The 24,780-nt window shown below is 38.5% G+C and overlaps 1 protein-coding gene and 1 non-coding gene across 8 annotated transcripts in view; one reads left to right on the top strand and one right to left on the bottom strand.

The window, feature by feature from the left end:
- AGBL4 (AGBL carboxypeptidase 4) overlaps window positions 1–24,780 on the bottom strand; it is a 1,099,729-nt gene that overhangs the window by 765,265 nt on the left and 309,684 nt on the right. The gene's annotated exons all lie outside the window — the stretch shown is intronic.
- LOC141572519 (U6 spliceosomal RNA) lies at window positions 24,010–24,114 on the top strand. Its single transcript, XR_012497846.1, has one exon. It is a non-coding gene; the product is annotated as a U6 spliceosomal RNA (small nuclear RNA).

A 24,780-nucleotide genomic window follows, 5' to 3' on the forward strand; every position in this document is an offset into this window, starting at 1 on the left:
CGCAGTTTAAATGCAAATAAATAAATAAATATACATACATATATATACACTTATGTGTATACATAAGTGTATATATATGTATGTATACAAATATATACATATATTTGTATATATACATATATATGCATATACATATATATGAAGATGTGTGTATGTGAGTGTGTACCGGGAATGCAAAAAAAAAAATGTATAGAAGTGGACACTTTGGTCAACGTTGCTCAAGCAGTAGTTCGCCAAAATCAGAACTGTCTGGACGCTGATGGTAACCACTTTGAGCACCTCTTGTAATTGCAGAAGTCAAAGGTAACTTGTATTCATCTTTTGTTATTGGTATATATTGAGTATTACAATTAAAACAGTTCTCCTTTTTTAAAATGTGTATACATTTTGGGGGGCACCCTCTGTATTTAAGGAAGAGGTGGCTTGGAAGGAGATAGGAGTTGAAACAAAGTAAACTACAGCTGGTTTAGCTAAAGGCCCAGCTTGCAGGAGAGATTTGCGGTGCTGTGAGCTCCTTTCCTCAGCTGAAAATGGAGACACATGATCATCGGAGACTTGCTCGCCCAAAGGGAAGTTAGAGATTATCTGCCATCATTTTTATGTTTTATGTGTGAGGGGTTAGAGGCTCAGAAACGAGAAGTCATTTGACTGAGGGCAAACAAGGAGTTAACGGCAGAAACAGGCCCCAAATCCACCCTGCCAGTCTCCAAAGCCCTTTGCTCTTCTATTCACCTTGTTGCCATTACCTCACTCTTGCAAACTAAATCCAATTATTCTCATCTTACAGCTGAGGAAGCTAATTCAGCTGATAAATAGGAGAGCTAAAATTCAAATTCTGGTTTCTTGATTTCTAGTCAAATGCTACCTGTCCTCTTCAGCTCTTTCTCACGCCTGAACTAATCTGGTTTCCTGACTCTACTTATTACAAATATTGCTAAGAGCTCAGTAAAACATTTAAACTTGGACTCATTTATAAATGTCACCACAAACATCCTGACCTGAGAGGAAATCTGAGCTCTTGTATATAAAACTGACAAACCATGAGGGGAAAAGGAGAAACTGTGGTTCTGTGTCCTTGGGAGACCCTTTTAAGGTTTCATATGACCAGGAAATCAGATTAGCTACTACAATAGAAGTCATGGCTTAAACTTCTGGGTAAAAATGAATTATGTATTTTCTTAATACTTCACTGGCTTGACTTACGTAAAAGTATAACCCAATTGAGGGTCCTCATAATTGTAGAAGTCCCAGGTGCAGGCAGCAGGCTGAGCAAGGAGAAAGATGGTCATCTGCTGAATAACCAACAAAATTCCATGCCTGAATTCTGTTTCTATGGATTCAGTTAAATATGTTTTGAGTCCTACTCTCTGGTCAATCCAATTCATGTCTAAATTGTTTGTGAAATGAAACAAAATGATGATTCTTGAGTTGGAAGCGGTCGGAGCCACAGAGCAGTGACTGTTATGTAGTGTCAGGAAACCAGCTTAGTTCGGGCATGAGTCACCATGGACAGTTCCGTTCATGCAGCAAACATAATTGGATTACCATTTAACCTTGTAATTCTCAGAAAGGTTCTGAGGTCCCAGAGGATCTGTCCAATATGCAGTTAAATCTATAAAATCTTCTTTAATTGTCCTTAAATTCACTCTTTTCTGATAGGGAGAAATGAAGGCCTCAACTGGACCTGTGTTTTTGGCCCTGGCGGATGATCAATTACAGCTGAGTTGCATTTTATTTGCAATATATCCCGACAATGGACTATACTCCTACTGGAAAGCTTCAATAATAATGAAGGATACTCGAAAATCTCTAAAAAGAAACCACATATATGAAAGAAAGATTGTATTTGCCAGGCTCCATGCTAGTTACTTTACATGCTTTCATTACTTCTCACATCTCTGAAATAGGTATAACCTTCCCTTTCTTACAGATAAGGAAAAGGAAGCTTAGAAAGGCCCCAAAACCTGCCCAAGATACATAACCAAGGAAGTAGCAGAGCTAGTATTAGACCTCCAAGGGCTATATTCTTTCTACCACAGCCTCTAAGCTGCCTGTTCCAGACCTAAAACTCTATGATTCCATATGCTGCCTCTCTAGTCTGCCGTTTGCCCCCCTAGTAACTCCCTTGACAGCTCCCTGCCTATGACAGTGACTCTGACCATTCATGTACTCCACAGGCAGATGCCAGCTCCTTTACTTGATCACTAGGAGCAACATAATCTCCGCCCATAGGGAGCTCATAGGCAGTGGAAAAGAGAGGGGCATGAAGGTGGATGGCAGGTGCAGCTATTTCCATGACTGCAAAGAGTCCTATTGGACAGTAGTGCAATAGATACTTGGCTTTGGGCTGGCTAGTCGGACATCCTTTCCTCGGGGCCAACCACCTCCAGAACTGTTCAAATGGCAGCTATGGAGGATATACAGTCAAGCAGGGAACTATGTTTCTCAGAATGGCTTTTCCTATATGGTTATGGGTTACAGTTGGTCAAAAGAGGAACTTGCACACGATTTGGAAGGTGAAAATAAGGCAGCAGTCATTAGTCTCTGCAGATGTTTTTTAGCCAGACATCACACAGAGGTACATTGTGGGTGCCAGCTAGTTCCACCTCTCCCCAGCTCTAATTTCAGCTCTTTTCCCTCCTGCTGGTCCTGTTGCCTGGAGAACTCGAATCCACCACCAGCCATTTGGCAGCAGACCCACAGAATCAGGAGCCACACAGAGGAACCAGCTTTCCATGGATCTCTGCTTGCTCACTCACTGTGCTGTCTCACTCCGATGCCTTGTTTCTTAGATGGACAGGATGGTGATCTATCTCTGATCCTCCAGCTCTCTGATCGTCACTTCCTGCGATCCTGCCACAGATAGGTAATGTCTAATTCCTTTAATGAAATCCCCGTCCCCTCACACTCATCATGATGATACTCCTATAACAGGACCCTGACGCCACAGCAGCCATTCCAAGAAATGATAGCAGAGGACTCTCCTGGCAAGAGCTCTGCTGTGAGTCAGAAAGCTGCAGACGTGTGGTACTGCTGAAAGAATACAGACTTAGGAGTCAAATGGACAAAGATTCAAATCCTGACATTCCCACTTTCTAGATGTTTGCCACCTTGAGCAGATTATTGTATCTGTTTTCTCATCTCTATAAGGGAGATAGATAGATAATACCTTCGCTGAGAGAGTCAATGAGAGTACAAAACAATAAAATGTGCCCTTTCCCCCCGAAAATAAGACCTAGCAGGACAATCAGCTCTAATGCGTCTTCTGGAGCAAAAATTAATAGTCTCATAGTAAAATAAGACCGGGTCTTATATTAATTTTTGCTCCAAAAGACGCATTAGAGCTGATTGTCCTGCTAGGTCTTATTTTCAGGGAAACACAGTATGGCAAGGATCTAATACAATATGTGGTCAGGTAAGTGCTGAATCAACGATAATGTTTACTCCTTTGCCCTGCTAAGTTGTAGTCCTGAACCCGTCATCTCTTAGGCGTGTGAATTAGAACAAATGACTTCAACCTTCATAGACTCAGGTTTCTTCTTAGATTCTACGATTGTTTCTGAAGTGATACATGCCTCAGGCTCCTGAGTAAAGAGTTGATACTAGACATATGAAAAAATGCTCAACATCACTAATCATCAGAGAAATGCAAATCAAACCCACCATGAGATATCACCTCACCCCAGTCAGAATGGCTATCATCAACAAGACAACTAGTAACAAGTGTTGGAGAGGCTGTGGAGAAAAAGGAACCCTCATACACTGTTGGTGGGAATGCAGACTGGTGCAGCGGTTATGGAAGGCAGTGTGGAGGTTCCTCAAAAAATTACGAATAGAATTACCGTATGACCCAGCAATCCCTCTCCTGGGTATCTACCCAAAAAATCTGAAAACATTTATCCATAAAGACACATGTGTTCTGATGTTCTCTTCAGCTTTATCTACGGTGGCCAAGACATGGAAACAACCAAAGTGTCCTTCGATAGATGAATGGACAAAGAAGATGTGGCATATATACACAATGGAATACTATTGTGCTATAAAAAAAGATGAAACAATGGCATTTGTGACAACATGGATCTTGAGATTATTATGCTAAGCAAAATAAACAGAAAAAAGTAGAGAACCATATGATTTCACTGATATGTGAGATATAAAACTGAAAACAACAAAGGAACAAGACAAACAAATGAAAAAGCAAAAACTCATAGACACGGACAATAGTTTAGTGGTTACCAGAGGGGAAGAGGGGAGGGAGATAGTAGATGAGGGTAAATAGGGTCAAATATATGGTGATGAAAGGAGAATTGACTCTGGGTGATGAACACAGAATGTGATATATAGATGATGTATTACAAAATTGTACACCTGAAATCTATGTAACTTTACTGAAATTGTCACCCCAATAAACTTTCATTTAAAAAAATTCAAACAATAAAACAAAAGAGAAAATTGATAGATATGGAACTGTAATCCAGTTAATCTAATCTCAAAGTCTGGACCTTTTTTAAGGATTGGGCTTTCAGTAATCTCCAGGAGTGACTTGACCCACCACCCCGAAATAGGGGAAATTCAATCAGTTGTTGAAATTCATTTCTTCTCCCAATAATCTTTATGCCATTCTTCAAGGACTCTAATATTCCCATTGCATTAAAGTTACCTAACTCTGGCACTTGGAGGAGACAAATTGCTAGCATGAGTCAGAGCTCCAATGCCTCAACTGTTTTTTTGGTATGAGCACTTCCTGAATAGCTGCACTGCTAATGTACATGAGGCTCTGGCCAGGAAACAGCAAAAGTGTTAAAGCCTCCACACACTAGCTTTACCACCATGCTAATTGTGCATCTCAATTAATATGCAATTGCCAATTATGTATGCAAACATACATACATATCTAGAGAAAACACATGAAGAAAATTCACAAGCATATTCATGTGGGTTCTCTCTCAGTAGTAGAATTATCAGGGATTTACCATTCTCTGTTTTCTTTGGAAGTCTGTAGATCTTTCATAAGGATATAGTATTTTTTAATTATAAACAATTACATATTTATAGCAAAATATACACTTTTCTTGGGTTTAGAATAATTAGTATAACAAATTAAAAGTTCATTTTTTTTTAGGAAATGGAAATCAGAATACTGGGTTTAAATTCTACTTCCGTCACACACTAGCTATGTGGCTTCAGACACGTTTCTTAGTCTGTGAGCATCAATTCTCATCTCTGAAATGAAGCTAATATTTCTAACACATGTGGTTGTTTTGAAGATTAAATGCAATAATGTAAGTTAAGTTCTTATAATAGAGCCTGACACATAGTCGGGACCAATAAATGGTGGTACTGGCATCGTTAATTCAGATAGTAGTAGTTGCTGTAGTAATAATAGTGGTACTACTAGTAGTAGTAGTAGTAATAGCAGAAGTAAAGTAACAAACATAACAGAAATAATGACAAGGATAATAATAACGCTAAAATAAGAATGAATTTTAGTAATCAGTTAGGTCAATTATGTCACTTGATTAAGAAACTCAGGTCCAGAAGAGATGGATTCAAGATTGCACAGTTGGGTAGAAAACTCTCTTCTCATTCTTAATCTTGTGACTTTTATATCTCGAAAAAATGTAGATTATAGAGAATGTTGATTTAGTTCAATTAACGTGTTTTCATATTGATGCTAGGTGAGCAAGACAAGGTCCTGCCTCAGACAGATTTCACATTCTGTCAGAGAATAAGCCCACCCATACCTATTTTGAAAATACTGCCAAGGGCTATTATAGAGGTATGGAAACATGCAGTGAGACCACAGAAGAAGAAACTATGAGTCCTGCTTCGCTTGGAGCAGGGAACAGAGAAAGGTCACAGAGGTGACCTCTGATCCAGGTCTCAAAGGAACAAGAATACTGCGATGGGGAACTAGGAGGGAAAGGGGCGCTCAGTGCCCAGAGCTTTATGTGAATGGAGACCTGAAGGCCTGAGGGTGCGTAATGATGTAGGGAGAAGTTTGATGTGGATACAGCAAGGACTGATTCTTTTATTCACCTACTCTAAAGCACGGTTCGTTGAGTGCTCCTTTATGCCAGACAACGTGTGAGCTGACTAGGTGCTGTTATTAAGGGCTCTGATTGCCAAGCCAAAGAGTTGGAACTTTATTCTATAGACAATACAAAGAGTAGCTTTTTAAGACAAAGACGAATAAGATCAAAGCTTCCCCGACACACACACTTTTATTAATCTGTTTATGCTATTGTTGACTGGACTCTTCCCCCTGGGTAAGACCTAGACATTAGGGATCAAAAGTGCCACTGGCATTGAAACAAAAAAATTCTCTGGAAGCTACAGCTGAAAATTGCAGACGTTTCTGGAGCATTTCATTTTGTGTCTGGTGCTGTGGCAGCAGGCAAGTATCAACCCCTCCCCATTGATTTTCCAGTGGCAGCAGCAAAACTGCACTTTGAGGAGAATGACCTCTGGGTTGATTAAGATTTGAAAAATGTTGAATTTATGCTATAAATTCTGGCTCAAGCTGAAGAGGCGCTAATGTGATTGGAACTCATGCAGTAACTGTCAAAGGGAAGAGATCGATTGGAAATTCATGTCCAACCATCCTGCCTTACCCGCTGGGCCAAAACCAGTTTTTAAAAGTAGGCAGTTTCTTTAAGAAACACAGTAACACAGGTTCAGCCTGTTCCCACCCCTCACTGTTGTAGCTTCATATTTCAGGTACATCATGAATGGTTAATATTTTAACTTAAATGAGATGTAAACTCCACTCTCTCAAAGAGAAGGGGGGGGGAGGAGGGAGGGGTAGGGGGGAGAGAGAGAGAAAAAAAACTAATAGAGAAAATCCCTGAAAATGTATTAAAAGTTTCATAAATTGAGAATTTCCATGGCAAAGATATATTTGGTGCAAGGAATTCACTATATGTCAGCCTAACCTTCTCTCTGCTCCTGCATTGCTTAGAATTCACTAGGTACAGCATTTTGTTTCAGCAGTAAGTTCACCTCAACAGGGAAGATGGGCTGAGTCAATGAGCAGCTTCATTTACATCTGCAAACTCTGTTTTTCAACCCTCAGGTGATCCTGGACCCACAGCACTGAAAATCAGGTATGTATTATCACTCTGGTCTCTCTGCCTAACATTTTGCTTAAAAAAAAAAAGAAACTTCCTAAATCCTAGAAGAAAAATTAAGCCAAACCGTCAATTTGCCTGCTTTTCAAATATGGCCTCTGTTTAGAGTGACATGAGAAGAAGCAAATGCCAGACACACCTAACCCTGTGTGACAAGTCGTACAAGAGACACACTTGCCATTACAGAGGTGCTGTTTGGTATGACCTTAATCCAGCTCCTGGGGGGAAAAGGTATTTGTTGTCATATGTTTGCACTGAAATATGCATACATATTAAGAGGTCATTAATATTCATTTGAGCACTTTTTTTTTAAATTTATTGGGGTGACAATTGTTAGTAAAATTACATAGATTTCAGGTGTACAATTCTGTATTACATCATCTATAAATCCCATTGTGTGTTCACCACCCAGAGTCAGTTCTCCTTCCATCACCATATATTTGATCCCCCTTACCCTCATCTCCCACCCCCCACCCCCCTTACCCTCTGGTAACCACTAAACTATTGTCTGTATCTATGAATTTTTGTTTCTCATTTGTTTGTCATGTTCTTTTTTTGTTTTTGGTTTATATACCACATATCAGTGAAATCACATGGTTCTCTGCTTTTTCTGTCTGACTTATTTCGCTCAGCATTACACTCTCAAGATCCATCCATGTTGTCACAAATGTTCCTATATCATCTTTTCTTACCGCCGAATAGTATTCCATTGTGTATCTATACCACAACTTCTTTATCCATTCATGTATCGAAGGACATTTTGGTTGTTTCCATGTCTTGGCCACCATAAACAAAGCTGCAATGAACATTGTAGCACACGTGTCTTTCATGTCTTGGCAACCATGAATAATGCTACAATGAACATAGGGGCACATATATCTTTACCGATAAATGTTTTCAGATTTTTTTGGTAGACACACAGGAAAGAGATTGCTGGGTCATATGGTAATTGTATTCTTAATTTTTTGAGGAACTGCAATACTGTTTTCCATAGTGGCTGTACCAATTTACATTCCCACCAACAGTGTATGAGGGCTCCATTTTCTCCACAACCTCTCCTACCCTTGTTATTAGCTGTCTTGTTGATGACAGCCATTCTAAAAGGAGTGAGGTGGTATCTCATTGTGGTTTTCCCTAATAGCTAGTGAAGTTGAGCATCTTTTTAAATACCTTGTATCTGTTGGCCATTAAACTGCTTTTCTTAAGATCACTGAAGCCCTTGGCAAACTCATGGGATTTTTCTAAATGCTTGTCTTATTTGATGACACTTTTGTTGATTTCCTCTTCCCTTGACTTCCTAGATTTCTTCCCCTTCCTATAGCTGCTCTTTTTTTTCCCTCCTCTGTTGTGGATTCCTCTTATTCTGCATGCTCTTGAAATGTTAGTTTCTTATAATTTCACTCTTGATTCTCTTCTCTTACTGGGTGATGGCATAAACACCTATGCTTCAATTACCATGAATACATTGAAAAGTCATAAATATAAATCTCCAAAGCAGATACTCTCTGTGAATTTCAGGCAGTATTTTCAATTGCATTAAGGACATCACCCCATGGTTGTTTTGGATACTTTTAATACAATATGTCCAAAATGTTCCCAAAAACTAAACCCTCTTTTGTCTCCTTTCTCAGCAAACAGTATATAACTCGCCATCCAGTCATTCAAGCCAGAAATCTTGAAGAATCTTTGACTCCTTCCTTTCTCTTATACCCATGTCTAATTATGAAATATTAATTCTATCTAGAAATACATTTTTAATCTGGCCGTTTCGCTCCATCCCCACTGCTTTAGGTCCCCATTTTTTTTATAGCCATGGTGACTTTTAAGAGCCTCCTAAAAGTTCTCCCAGTCGCAGATTTCTCCCTATCTAATCCAGTTTCCATACTACAGACAGAGCTCTATTTCTAAAATAAAAAACTTGATCATGACACTCTCTTAAGTAAAACTCTTCAATGCCTTCTCATTGCCATTAAAATACAACCCAGCCTCTAACGTAGGCTTACGGCCCTGCTTGATCTGGCCCCTGACCTTTCCACTCCCACTACTTCCCATTTCTTACTTCCTACCTCCTACCCTATTCTAAGTAACAACTACCATGAACTAACTTCATTCTTTACGAAGTGTCACGCTTTCTTTCTTTCTCTCCCCACCCCCATCCAGTCACTCCCTTGTCCCCTGCCATTTATTTGGCTAACTTCGTTTTATTCTTCAAGTCTAAACTAAACAATAATTTCTTGCCTTAACACCCCTATGTCTAACTTGGGTCTTTGATATGTGAGTCACAGCCCCCTTGCTATGGACTGAATGTTTGTTGTTCACCCTCCCCCCTCCACAAATAAAATTCTATGTTAAAGTTCTAACCCCCCAGGGTGGCTATATTTGGAGACTGGGCCTCTATGGAAGTAATCAAAGTTAAATGAGGTCATCAGAGTGAGACCCTGATCCAACAAGATTAGTCGCCTTATAAAAAGAAAACCAAGAGAGCTCACTCACTGTCTTTCTCCACATGTGTGCACTCAGGAAAGGCCACATAAGAACATAGTGAGAAGGTGGCTGTCTACAAGCCAGGAAGACAGCTCTTAGCAAAAACCAAATTCTCGGGCACCTTGTTCATGAACTTCTAGCCTCCAGAGTTGTAAGAAAATAAATTCCTGTTGTTTAAACCATCCAGTGTATGGTATTTTGCTATAGTAGCCCAAGCAGATACATATTATACATCCCTACTCTTTCTGTCATAGCACTTGTCACAAGGCATATAATCAATCACCTCTTGTGTAAGCACCACTAGACTACAAGAACCACATTGGTCGTGATTCGGTATATCTTGAATTACATTTGAATTTCCAAAGACTATCACAGTCTTGTTTTGTTGAATTAACTGATTGATTAAAATAATAAATTAGTATAATTAACAATAATGTATTAAATACTTGAAAGTGGTTAAGAGAGTAAATCTTAAACATTCTCACCACAAAAGAGAAATGGCAATTATGTGACACGATGGAGGAGCTAACGCCATGGTGGTCATCATTTTGCGACATGTAAGGGGATTAAGTCAATACACTGTACACCGTTAACTTACATGATATTACATGTCAATTATATCGTAATAAATCTAGAAAAAATAACGAATTAATTCTGTTGTGCCATGGTTTAGTACTGCAAACTTTTATATTTTATATTGTATTTGATAATATTTGGTCAATGTCTAAAAGTGTCTTTAAAACAAAACTTTAAACCTCTAGCTATATATAAAATAAAACAAATAAAAATAAAACTTAAAAATATAGAGAAATAAAATCAACGTAATGCAAGTATAAAATAGATATATAAAGACCTTATTACATGATCTTTTCTTTTTACACACTGTGCTAGTTAATTTTATGGGTTAACTTGCAGGGTTATTTGGATGATATTAACATTTTAAATGTTACTCAGTGAACTTTGAGTAAGCAGATTGCCTTCCGTAATACGAGTGAGCCTCATCCAATCAGTCAAAGACCTGAACAGAGCAAAAAAACCAGCCTCCCAAAGCAAGAGAGAATTCTCCAGCAACCTGCCTTCAGATTTTGTCTGTATCACTGGCTTTCCTGGATCTCTAACCTATAGTCCTTTGGACTGGAACTGCAACATTAGCTTTTCAGGGTCTCCAGCTTGTCAGTCCACACTGCAGATTTTGGACTTGCCAGCCCCTCCACAGTCATGGGAACTGATTACTGATAATAAATCTTTCTTATATATTTAAACATCCTATTGGTTCTGTTTCTCTTGAGAACCCTGACTAATATACATACACATGTTCATAGATGGTGAGAAAGAGAACATTACTTCTGAGATGACACAGCTCCAAAGCAAAGTAGAAATCCCTCACAAAAGAAACAAGTGAGGTCAATTATTCTATATCTTTAAAAAAAAAAGTCATGTTTTTCAATGAAACTAGAAAGGATGACAACTTTGAAAAAAACATGAATGCACAAATAGCTTTGGTCACTGTGTGAATTCAGCTCCAAGAACCCCACAGGCCCCCACTGCCTGGAAAGTGATTTATGAGAGCCATCTGGAAGAGCAGTTTGATAGTCAGATGGAACATATCAAAATGAAAACATCCATATAATATGTGTCCATAATAACGCAGGTTCTCATTTAAATGTGGCCAACACATAGTCAGTTGTAAATAGCCAAGCCTATACCAAGACATTGCCCATCCTGCACTTGGCTCATCCTGCACTCATATTACAGACTTCCATATTTTTGTGGTCACATTTCCAGTGCAGGCACCCTGTTTAGACACGCTGCTTATTTTTGGCTTATCGGACTCTGGCTCTCTATCTACTCTGTTCTCCAGGTTTTGTGGTTCTGCTCCTTTCTTTGATTTCAGGGTTACAGCAGCCGCAGGTAAAAGAATGCTTCCTCCAACTCCTGCCCTAGACTCCAGTGAATCCAGGACTCTCACACAAGTAAAGAAAATTTGGGAAATGGAACAATAATTCATGGTCCAAAATATTGACAAATAGGCAAGAGAGAAAAAAAAATGCATGTGAAAACACTTTGTTATTTTTTTAAATGTTGAATGTTATTAGCAAAATCTGTGATTGTAAAGTATTTTAAAATCTGTAAAATACTTTTACATCTATGTCTTCATAGATGTAACTATGATCTCACACTAACCTTTCGAGGAAGAAAAGGCAGAGATGACTCTCCTTATAGTCTGGAAAAGGAACTAAGGCTCAGAGAAGCTAACCTCATTCCTAATCTCAGGAACAGTTACACATGCCAGGGGCCGAAACCAAATCTTCTTATTCTAAATCCATTCCTTTCTCTCTCTTCTCTCTTCTCCACCCTTCCTTCTGCTTCTTTTCCCTCCCTCTAATCCTGCATCCTTCCCTCTCTCCCTCTTCCCTTTACTCCTCCAAACTGTCAAACTAATGAAATCAGTACCAAAACTTTTGTTGCAGCACACACGTTGGACTTCTTAGCACTGTTGCATACCATGAAACAATACGATCTAGTGGCTATTTTTAGAAAATTGTGCAATTCATATCTAATGAGTATTTGGGGGAAGACAATCAGAAAGTGATACTTTAAGTGATCAAGGTCACACAATTCATCTAAAAGTAAGAGTTGAAGAGGAAAGCCACCCTTGGGGAGCAGAAAGGAGGAAGAAATCAGTAGCGAGGATTGGGAGCATATAATCTGGATTTCCTTTGTGAATATGGGTGCAAACACAAGCCAGAGGCCCTGAAGAAGAAAGCTCAGCTGAGAAGTGAAGACAGATGACACAGCTACTTGGGGATTACATGGGAAAGTGGAAATCAGATAGGCCTTCATTTAAAATCTGGGCTCACGAGCTTTGCGACCTTCCTTAAGTTATTATAATCATTGGTTTATTAATATCTCAGCTTCTTCACTTGTTAAAAAAAATATCTACTTCAGAGGATTAATAAAAACTAATGGAGCAAATCTAGAAAATCAATAAATGCTACTTCATTTCCCCTTGATGAATGACAGTTCCAGTTTTCTTTGATACAGTTTCAGTTTTCCACACAGGAGGACAGAAATATTCCAATTCCCCAATGGAAGATCCGCCCAGTCTTATATAGCCAAGCTTAAAAGGGAAAGGTCAGGCCTGAGAGACGGAGATAGAGTCAGGAAGGAAAAAAGCAGAACATGTATGAGGGCACTTTCTTCCTTACACTAGGAGAACAGTTCTGTAAAACTTTCTGCAGACAGCAGTCTGGATTCCTGAGCACTAAAATGCAGGAAGCAGGTTCAGGGTTCCTGGACCCCTTCTGCAGGCCCCTCTGTAACTCTTACTGAATCCAAACCTGCCTGAATCTCTTCTGGACGCACAATATGGGCCACGGGCACAGACGCACCTGTCCCACGCGCAGGGAGGGCAAAGCTGGCAGAGTCCCACGATCGCGCCATGCTGTACTCAGCTGGCTGCATTCCCCAGCACAACTAGAAACCCGTGCGCAGCAATCTATTTTGAGTTTCTGCTCACGCTGAAGACAATATGCTCTTAATTTTCTTCCCATGATATTTCCCTCCTGCAAGTTTTAAAAGCCAACCACTGTTTTGACCGGCATAATTATAAGGTCCCAGAATACCTCTAGCCTACATGTATGAGAGGACAGAGACCAAATAGGAGGCAAGGAGGGAGCATTTGCTTTGTGCCAAGGTTTGTGTTAGGTATTCCATACACATTGTCCATTGTAACAGCTCTGTGAATTAAGTAATATTATCAAGTAAATAGAAGAGCCTGGAGTTGAGCCCAGTTAAGAATGACCACGCTTTTCCCTCTATATCAAATTGCTGCTGTTAATTGGTTAAAAGGTAAAATAATTTAAAAACCCTAAGAGGCCTATCGGGGCCGTGGGTAAAGTCAGTTTAGCTAGCTTCTGGCTCTCTTGATTTGGCATCTTTCTCACAAACTTTATATGCTGAACAAACTTCCTCCATTTCCTGGATCTATGTAAGAACACACACTGTGATATACAGACGATGTATTGCAGAACTGGACACCGGAAACCTATGTAACTTTACTAACAGTTGTCACCCCAATAAAGAATATATAAAATGTCAATTGAACTAAGCAATCTGTAAAATCCCTGATACCTGTGACACGTTAGGATCCCTCACGTCTGATGATGATGATGATGATGATGATGATGATGATGATATTGGTGACCACGACGGTGACATGACAACAAAAGCAATGGTGACAATGGCATTCCCTGCGTTTGTAGAATGTTTACTACATGCCAGACACTGTACAGAGTGCTTTCTAATGAGCTAAACTGTCAAAGGAGCAAAGTTAAAACAAAGCATATAAGACAGATAACACAGCGTGTATAAAAGGCTGGGGTAAGAGAATAGCAAGGCCTTCTTAAGTAGCTAAAGTTTTAGAAAGAATGGACAAAATATAGTGAAATGACAGAAAGTAGTTCAAGGTGACTAGAGCACAGAAAGGGACAGCTCTAGAATGTAACTAAAGAGTTATTTCTTTATCTTATAGAAAATTAGGGTAATTGGAGAGTTTGAGAAGAACACTGACATGACCAAATTTGCTTTTTAAAAAGATGATTTTGGCAATTATATAGAAGACCGATTAGAGGGGAGAAAGTGATCTAAATCAGGAAAAATGGAGGCTTGAATGACGGTAGTGGCAATGGGACAAGGGGACATAAATAAATTAAAAATATATAAAACATGCAATATATTATTAGTTGTTACAATATTAAATTACATTTGTAAAATACCTAGTAGAGAGTGTTCTAGACCTATCAATTCCTCTGAATGAATGAAAACAATTCATTCATTCACTGTTTTATATATTCAGAAATGTTTATCAGGTACCTATTTTATACTAGTTGTTTTTTCTTTTTGCAAAAATAATCTGCATTAATAAGATCAAATGAATGTCTTTAACTATTTATACTCACGCCCAAACATGCCAGAAGCTTTCTCACCATTATGCTTTTATCCCCAAAACATTCTCTGCAAGGAATTGTCCATTCCACTAGCCAAGAGACGTTTGGAAATGTGAGCTGAAACCTTATGAGAATATCTAGGTATGAAATGACAGATTCAATAAGGGTTAGTTTGTAGATAGTAGCTGAAATCATAGGAACTGAATATTGTGAATTAGAAAAGAAGGGAATTGTGTGAAGAGAGGAGGATGGAACCCTAGGAAATCCAAAACTTAAGGGTCCTCAAAAGAAAGGAAATTCAAGGAGAACAGGAAGTAGATGGAGATGTGAGAGGAAAACCAAGATAGAATGTTGCCAGGAAAGATAAGAGTGAACAGGCGGAAGAGGAGTGATTGACAATGTCAAATGCTAGATAGCATGTGAGATGAGGTTATAAAAGATATCTCAAGGTTGATCAAGGAAGCAATTCCAATAGAGTGGTGGAGGCACACACTAGCATGCAATAGGATGAAGACTGAATGGGAAGTGAGAAAGTAGGAGCAATAATATATGCAGGTCTCTCAAGAATTTTGGCCATGAGGTCACACAAGCTGATAGTGTCCTTCCTTGCTCTCTCAGGGAGTGATTGTTATTCAGTGAGGTTCAACAGGCAAACAGGCAGCAGCACCCAGAACAGAGCCCAGCACTGAGTAGGTGTTTAACACTTGATATTTGTATGCACTCAGCATTTATTTAACAAATGTTTGTTGAGTGTTTACAAAATTGCAGGCATTGTTCTTAGCAATGGCGGATACAATAATGAGTAAAAACAGATGTGGCCTTGACCTCAGAGCATGTATGGTCTACAGTGTGTATCTGTGTATGGGAGAAGACAGTGAACAAATCATCACACAAACAACAGCAAAACTGCAACAAAAAGCAGTTTGAATGAATTGTATATAAATATGAACTAGGAAGGTCCCTCCTGGCAACTACAGAGTAGGCTGGATCTAAGCAGACAAGGCTTTTTTCTAGACCTGAGGGTGAATGAAGCCCAGGATGCAAAGAATAAAAAGCTCACTGAGAGCTCTCCATGGTCCTGACCTAAGCGTGTGTATGTCTTTCCTGCCTGCAAGGGAATCTGGTTAGTCTTTCACTGGCTCTTGCCAGATGCAGTGGAGATTCAGTAACCCTGCTGATCTCTGGGTCTCACTGCTACCACAAGGACTCTAGTTAGCCTGATCCATCCCGGACTTGAATAAAATCATATGTGAAAAATGCAGGGGGGCGCACTACAGCATAGTAAAAGGAATGCTGACTTTGGAATCAGGGAAACCTGATTTCAAGTCATGGTTATTCATAACCCTTGTAGGTGTGAGGCCTAAAAGGGGCCACTTTATCTCTTTGAGGTTCAAATTCCTCATCTGTAATAAGGAGAATAATTAATGCCCACCCTAGTTCACAGTGTTGTTGAGGACTGGTGGCCCTCATATGAACATGCAGACACACATTCATATATACAAACCCACAGAGTATAGTACATTATTAAACTCACATTAATAGAAAGGAGTCTATTTCAATTATCAATTTTATGCGTTGGTGAATAAATGGGAAATACATGAGAAAAATTTGAATTGCACTATTCCCTTTATTTATTTTGATAAGATCCGTTGGGCTGTATTGTTAAGCATGCTTCTCAAGTACGAGCCGTGGGGAATGCTCATTGTTGTAAAATTTTAAAAATCATCAGAAACATGCACATAGCCTTCTTACACATCTTTGAAGTGGCATTATCTGGAGTGAGAGATGATAAGCACTGATTCCAAGAAAGAGTCACTACATTTGCCAATGAGTATGCATTGAAGATGTGCCTACACTGTTAAAACTTGTAAGATCAAAGAAACATGACCAAGTAATATATGGAACAGTTAATGCTCCAATCCACAGAGCTGAAACCTCGAGTGCCACTCAAGTCTTGCTGTGAGAGCGAGAATCTTTAAGAAGCCACAAAGAACTGCTCTGCAAACACAAAAGCCTAGGTTGAAATCACAGATCAATCACTTACTTAAACTGTAACTCATCTTCCTAATCTATAGAATGAGGATGATAATAATAATACATACTTCACAGGTTGTTGTGAGGAATAGGTACATGGAAAGTATTAAAAACAGTGGGTGGCACATAGGAAGCACTCAACTAATGGTAGTCATTCCTTTTATTTTGGAGGAATAATACATGTTAGGGATAAAAGTGGTGACAATATTAGAGTTCACTTGAGTCTTAGGCATCTAATGCTACTCCAAACCCATACACTTTTAGATGGGGCAACTGAGGCCTAGAGAGGGGAATGATTTATGTGAGGTCACAGAAAGTGTACAGCGCGGCTGGGATCAGAATCCAGGTCTCCTGATCCCCAGTTCTGGGCCCTTTCCCACCTCCTCACTGTCTCTGTCCCTCTCCTCTGATCTATGTTACATTATGTCAGAGGAGAGAGGCAGACTCTACCTTAATTAGAATCCTTCCACTACACTTTGGGCTCCTAACAGAAGGACTGTATCTTACTTCTATCAAATTGCATAGCAGCTATCAGAGTGGTACAAAAATAAGTATTAATTGATTGTTTTTATTATTCATCAAAGAAAAGATGAGATAGAAGCATGCTCTGGAGATAGTAAGCGGAATACACTTCAATAATAAGTTACTTCTAGAGGTTTGTTAGAGATGATGTTAGAATGGAAAAAGCATTTTATTTAATGTTACAGAATCTGGGTTCTAAGCTTGAACCTATTAATAATTAGGTGAACTTGGGCTGAAGTACCACTCAAGTGTAGGGAGAGTGAGGAAAGCTCAAGAGGGATAAAACTAGAATATAGGCTATAAAGGGCTGTTAGAGTCAAGCTAAAGAATTTGAACTTTACAAGGGAGAGTGAGAAATGGATTTTAAGGAGGTTAATGACATGATCTGGGCAATGTTTTAGAGCTATCACTCTGACAACTATGTGAAAAGAAAATTAGTGGGAGAACTTCTAAAGGTCAGAAAAGTTACTTATTTTTAGCAGATTAAAATACCAATTCTTAGAGAAAAAAGTTAAGTGAGTGGAATTTGCTGGAAGTCGGAAGCAGAATCAGAATTAAAAATCAGATCATGGGATGACAAAAACTGTTTCTACCTACCATACCCCAACACCCACATCACATGAAGGACTTCGAGAACATATGAAAACCAGGGAGTTGCACCAAAAAATGTTCTGCACTTTATGTTTAGGAAGTATACCACCTGGTTAAAGTGGATTATCCTTAGATTTAAACTCCAGATGTCAATGTCAAAAAATACCAATGTTCCAATAAGATAAATTTTGATTATATGGATATAGTCCTTGTTAAAGGCATAACAAATGATGTACTAATGTTTTTTCAAAAGAATCATCATATTTTGTTACACTTACATAATAACCAAATTAAAAGTTAAAAATTTATCTAAATGATATTTATATGTGTGCAAATGTCAAAGGTATATATCCATATATATGTATGAATGCACACATATACACACACACATACAGGTCTGGGCATACATACCTGTAAATTAAATCAGACACAAAATTATTCCCAGATGCTTGAATTTAGAATATCAACTGTTTGGTAAAAATTTCTAAATTTAAAATGAATAACCTTGGTTCATGCCCCCGTTTTACTCCTTACCAGCTATGTGATTTTCAGCATATCCATCATATCTTAGAGCCTCCATTTCCTCATTTGTAAAATGGGAATAATTTTGGGGTTGCTGTGAACATGCTTCAAAAACAGCCTTAGACAAATGTAACAATATTTCAGAGCACTGGCTCCAGGGTAGGACTGGGTCCTAGTTCTGCTAGTTATTAACTGTGAGACCCTGGGCAAGTAAGTTAGTCTCTCTGAGCTCCAATTTCTTCATATGATAAAAAATGAGGCTAATAACAGTTTTTATCTGATAAGGCTACTGAATAATTAAATGAATTACTATGTACCTATATAGTACATAAATTAGTCACTACAGATAAATGTGTGGCCTGGCATAGAGTAAGCTCTCTGCATCTTAGTTATTATTATAATCATACGGCCATGGAGGCAGCTGACTCACACCTGGTTGCACCATTGTCAAAAAAACACAAGAAAAATATGAACAACTAGCGGAAAGTGACTCATAGATACAGAGAACAAACTGATGGTTGCCAGGTGGGAGGGGATTGGGGAGCTGGGTGAAAAAGGTGAAGGGATTAAGAAATACTAGTTACAAACTAGTCACAGGGTTATAAATTATAAAGTACAGCATAGAGAATACAGTCAATAATGTCGCAGCAACTGTGTATAGTGCCAGGTGGGTATTAGACTAATCGGGAGTCACTGCATAAATTATATAAATGTCTAACCACTATGCTGTACACCTGAAACTAATATGTTATTGAATGTCAACTGTAGCTAAAAAAAATAAATATTTTTTTAAAAAAGAAAGTGACTGTGATTGCTGCAATAATGAACTGAAAAGACAAGAAGGGTCAGAGGTTTAAAGCTCACTGCTCCATTACTCAGTGATCTAACTTATAATACCTTCACCCACTGAGCGTTCTGGGTCTACAGAAGACAAACATGTAGACATGTGGTACCATTGACAGTATATCAAAGCTTCTGATCTATCCCTTCAGGCTTAAGGAGAAACAAGTGATAAAAGCTATATCCAGAGAAGGCATCTGAGACACTTCCCTGGAGAAGAACGTCCTTGAAATTCTTTAGCAAAAACAAGCAGGGTGGTTCTTAATGCTAAAGGGGTTAATCAAATAGTTCATTAAACCAAAGAGTCAGAAAAAGAGTGATCGATGGAAGAGAGGGAGATTTGGAAGAGTAGAAGGCTCAAAAACTATTTAATAGTTCTGTGAACAGAGTCTACCTGCTGTGGAGTCCCTCTGCTATGCGACAAGGTGTTCTTAATAAGAAAAACAAAAAATAAAACAAACTCAACTGATGTAAAAAGTGTGTCCATATATAAGGGAGAAAGAGACCTTGGACCAATGAAGTTCATTTGCAAAGACTGCAAGAAATGAAGGGAGGGTGAGGGAAGACAGTTAACTAGCCCGGTTTGAAGAGAGTAGAGAGACACAAAATGGCACAGCCTAGAATACACTGATGTAGGATCTCTTCTAGGAACTTCCTAAGAATGGAAACAAAAAAGCACATGGGGTTTTGAAACCTTATATTGTGTCCCTTTCTTCTCCTTGCACCTTGGCAATTCATTGCAATTATGTACCTTAGGTTAAAATTAATTGCTTTTTATGAGTCCTCATATAGCTGAGTTTTTGATTTAACATGTAATCAACTACAAAAGCCATCTTGCTGGGGAAAGCAATTCAGTATAGTCAGTAGTTAAAAGTCATGCAAAAGAGGAGCTCTTATTGAAGCTTTAGAATTATGCATTTCACTTTAATTTTCTAAATGTGCCCTCTGGATGCGAATGACATGGTCCACACTAGAATATAAATTTTCTGCTTTAGATTGTTTCACCTAGATTCATGTGCACATACCATGTTTCCCTGCAAATAAGACCAACCAGAAAATAAGCCCTAGCATGATTTTTCAGGAGGACATCCCCTGAACATAAGCCCTAATGCGTCTTTTGGAGCAAAAGTTAATATAAGACCCAGTCTTATTTTCAGGGAATTGAATGCAACACAGGAAGGCCATTCCAAGACCTCCCTTGGACTGGTTTCTTCCTAGTCTAGTCTAGCAAGATTCCAGCCTCACATACTTTGGGTAGCATCACAGTTTTATTTCTAAAAATTTGCCTTCTCCTTCCCCTTCCTTATCTAAGCAAATCCCTCCACGTGAGGGACTGGGCTAACCCCTGCTGTTTGACACGTTCTGAATTGAAGCAGAAAGCTTCAATTTCCTTCAAAAAGGAAACCTACTGTGTCTCCTGACAATGGTAGGAGCTTTCACCTTGATTAGCATAGTTAATACTTTCAACAACTCTGTGAAATAGATAAGATCATCCCCATCTATAGATGGAGTCACTGAAATTCAGAAAAGTGAATTAACATGCCAGAGTCTCCATCATCCTTGGTGTCTTTCAATTACATTGTAAAATCAGAGCTCTTTCCTAATAAATGTTGTCTAAGGCCCATAATTGGTTTTCTTATCCCAATTCTGGCTTTTACTCCAGGAATTCACCTAAAGTTCTCCTTTCCCACAATGATGGCGGCTTTGCCTTGCTCCCATCTGTTTCCTTCACAAGAAGCTGGACTCCAGCCCTTCACTCTCAAACCTCTTGCCTGAACACCCGTGTATGGCTTAACCAGCTGTCAGAACACTGCTAATTCATCTCAAACATTTCCGAGCTACTGGTTCCTTCAAGGATATCCACAGAGACAGAGCCTTCACATTGCTTGCTGGATAGCAGTAAATGTGGGCCAAAGCCACCACAAACCTTTCCGCCTTGTCCATGTTACATGCTGCCCTTTCTGCTTCCTCATCTAGTTTGACTGAACTCTTTCCTTCTGCTCTCTGATGGCCTCCTTCCCATGCATCAGTGCCCAGCTCCTCTGACACACCTCCCACTGCCTTCTCTTGGGAACTATTTTTGCTAACTATGTTGCCCATCCACAATGCTACAGCCGGGATTAAAAACAAAACAAAACAAAACACGTCGATATGACCACGTTTCTTTTATGGTTAAAATAATCCATTGGCATCATCTGAAAAAAAAAAAAGGTCCAGGCTCCTTAGCATGACATTCAAGACCTTTCGTGATCTGAACTCTACTTACTTCTCTAGCCTCATCTCTGTCCTCCACCCCTTACACACTATTCTCAAAATACTTTGAAATACTAGTACCTCCCTTAGGAAAGGGAGATTTCTGATAAGTCTGTGCCTTTGCTCTTGTGTTACTCCTAATTTGCATGTCCTCTTCCCAGCTTTCTGGATCCACCTCTCCTTTATTATCTTTTATTCACCCTCTAAGAAAGTGGTATTTAAGTTGTGCTTTGAGAAGCCCTAGAGTTCAGATAGAATAAGAAATGACAAAATTGAGTAGTTTGTGATCTCATTACCCACTGTATTAGGGGTATGTATACATTTGTTAATGTTTCCTTCTAGATTCTGCGAATCCCAATACTCAGTTTAGGACTTGAAACCAAGTACATCTTACAGAATATTTGCTGAATGTACCCGAGCCGGGTTCCCATTACTGATGTTATACACATTTAGACTGTCTAACAAGACACAACACTAACCCCTAACGATGCCTGCAGGTCTGTGCCTTCATCGGAGATTTCAGGAGCCTTGCATTTCAGTCCTTAACCACCCACTTATAACTGTCACTTGAATCCCAGCAACCAATCTGCGCCTCTACTGTAAGGTACAGTGCTGGAAATCAGTCTTGGGTATTCTCAAGCCACACAGCCTAAGTCAGGCTCAGCACACACCCCCAGGAGCTCTCAGTGCATCTTCTAGAGTCCAAACTACAGAAGGTACCAAAAATGTACACACATTTTTAAGAAAAGAAAAATGTATTAAAACTGTAATAATATATACCAATAACAAAAGGTGAATACAAGTCACGTTTGACTTCTGCAATTACAAGAGGTGCTCAAAGTGGTTAACATCAGCGTCTAGACACTTCTGATTATGGCAAACTACTGCTTGAGCAACGTTGACCAAAGTGTCCACTTGTATACATGTTTTTGGTACCCCCAGCATTTTGCCACAACCAGAGAGTTCACAGCCCTTTTCCCAGATCAGGATGTTAGTCTTTGCCCATTTAAACTTTTTTCATAACATTTCACTGTTACCCAGCCTTTTGATCTGGGGTATTGGCTAAACATGCAGATTTCTGGGCCTCACCCCAGACCAGCTGAGGAAGGGTCTGGGAATCTGTTTGTTTAACAAGAGGCCCAGATGATTCTCATGCTCAGGCAAGTTTGGGAAACTCTGTGCCACTTACACCTTCTCTGGGGAACTGATGATTGCTGCACTAAACCATCCCAGACCTTTGCCTCGACTTTTCATGGCTTATCCTTATTCAATGCTGTAAGAGTACCTAAGAATGAAAAATAAGTTTTTATTATGTAATACATATTTTACACACATAAATAAATTAGATATTTCTTCATATGCCCCTCCTACTACTGATTGGGGATCTGAATGATAAGATACACATTTTAGATTGGAATATAGGTCAGTGGTCCAATATCAGAGTACCACACAAGGGTACACAATCACACTTTCTGGCAAGTGAAACCTATCTTGCTGTCCCTCACCTGTTAATTAATCTAAGTTCTGCTACAAATGGGTTGTGCAGACTTGATCAAATCACTTAACCTCAGTCATCCTCAGTATCTTTTTCAAAAAATCAAGTTACAAATAACTATTTTAAAAGTTGGCTTGATGAGATTTTTAAGGAAGAGAATTTATAGAAAAGTGCCCTTTGACAGATGGTTAGATAAAGAAGATATTGTATATGTACACAATGGAATGCTACTCAGCCATAAGAAAAGACGAAATACTGTGAGTTGTGACAACACGGATGAATCTTGAGATTACTATGCTAAATGAAATAAGTCAGACAGAAAAAGTCGAGACCCATATGACTTCACTTATATGTGGGATATAAAGTGCAAGCAACAATGGAACAAGATAAACAAAGAAATATAAACTCACAGACATAGACAACAGTTTAGTGGTTACCAGAGAGTAAGGGGGGGCAGGGGGGAAGGTAGAAGAGGGTAAAGGGGGTCAAATATATGGTGGTAGAAGAACTGCCTCTGGATGCTGAGCACACAATGTGATACAGAGATGATATACTATAGAATTTTACACTTGAAACCTACATAATTTTACTAATCATTGTCAAAACAATAAATTTAATTAAAAAGGAAAGTGCTAATACAAATGTAACATACTCTATGTTTGACTCTTAAGGAAAATATCAAAAGGATTAATAACAACATAATAATATAAATTAATTAACCCAATATTTAGATTAATAAACCAAAAGGACTTAAAATAATGTAATAATATGAATCCAATATTTTATCAATTCTGATAATATTTGATAAATATTTCTATGTGGAAAGCATTGAGCCAAGAACTGTGGTGACTGTAATGAATAAGATAACAAACCCTACCCTCACTGAACTCGTATTTTACTTGCAGAGGATACTGAGCGAATAATCTTAAAAAATATTTAATTACTGTTTGCTTCAGCAGCACATACCATGTTTCCCCGAAAATAAGACCCAGCCGGACAACCAGCTCTAATGCATCTCTTGGAGCAAAAATTAATATAAAATTTGGTCTTATTTTACTATAATCTAAGACTGGGTAATATAATATAATATAATATAATATAATATAATATAATATAATATAATATAATACCGGGTCTTATATTAATTTTTGCTCTAAAAGATGCATTAGAGCCGATGGTCTGGCTAGGTCTTATTTTCGGGCAAACAGGGTACACTGAAATTGGAATGATACAAAGATGAGTATGGTCCCTGTGCAAGGATAACATGCAAATTCAGGACGTTCCGCATTTTTATTACTCTACCCAATGAAGCTATCATTTAGAATTGAAGGACAGACAAAAGAGATTCCCAGACAAGAAAAAGCTAAAGGAGTTTATCACCACCAAATAAGTATTACAAGAAACATTAAAGGAACTTCTTTAAGAAGAAAAAAAAAGATCAAAAATATTAATAATAAAATGACAACTACATATCCATCAACAATTATTTTCAATGTAAATGGATTAAATGTTCCAATCAAAAGACATTGGTTGGCTAAATGGATAAGAAAACATGACCTTCACATATGCTGTCTATAAGAGACTCACTTCAGATCAAAATACACGCATGGACTGAAAGTAAAGGGATGGAAAAAGATATTTCATGCAAATGAAAACAAACAAACAAACAAAAAAGCAGGGTAGCAATATTTATATGAGACAAAACAGACTTTAAAACAAAGGTTATAACAAGAGACAAAGAAGGACCTAGCAATTTCACTTCTGGGTATTTATCTGAAGAAACCCAAAACACTAATTTGAAAAGACATATGTATCTATATATTCATTACAGCATTATTTACAGTACACAAGAAATGAAAGCAACCTAAGTGCCCATCAATAGATGAATGGATAAAGAAGATGTGGTACATATATACAATTGAGTATTACTTAGCCATGAAAAAGAGTGACATCTTGCCAT

Source organism: Rhinolophus sinicus, linkage group LG06, assembly GCF_036562045.2.
Source record: "Rhinolophus sinicus isolate RSC01 linkage group LG06, ASM3656204v1, whole genome shotgun sequence".
NCBI classification, from domain to species: Eukaryota; Metazoa; Chordata; class Mammalia; order Chiroptera; family Rhinolophidae; genus Rhinolophus; species Rhinolophus sinicus.